This window comes from Saccostrea echinata, unplaced genomic scaffold, assembly GCF_033153115.1.
Source record: "Saccostrea echinata isolate AGI-Se365-2 ecotype Australia unplaced genomic scaffold, CSIRO_AGI_Sech_v1 ptg000054l, whole genome shotgun sequence".
NCBI lineage: Eukaryota > Metazoa > Mollusca > Bivalvia > Ostreida > Ostreidae > Saccostrea > Saccostrea echinata.
Window position 1 is genome coordinate 40,410,001 of NW_026889803.1, and position 242 is coordinate 40,410,242.

A 242-nucleotide genomic window follows, 5' to 3' on the forward strand; every position below is an offset into this window, starting at 1 on the left:
TTTGTCTAACTACACATGACTTATAAATTCACACAAATTGCACAGCACATCAACATCTTCGCAGTTCATTAACCATAAAAATTGGTTATTTTTAGACAGTCAAACTATTAAAAAGAGGAGATCTCAGAGATATTGTGGAGAGTAAATTAATTCTTGATAGACTATGGCATGGACAACCCAAAAGAAAATGTATTTCATCTTCTACCTCTTTTAATTTGCAATTGGGGCATATTCTCTCTTCT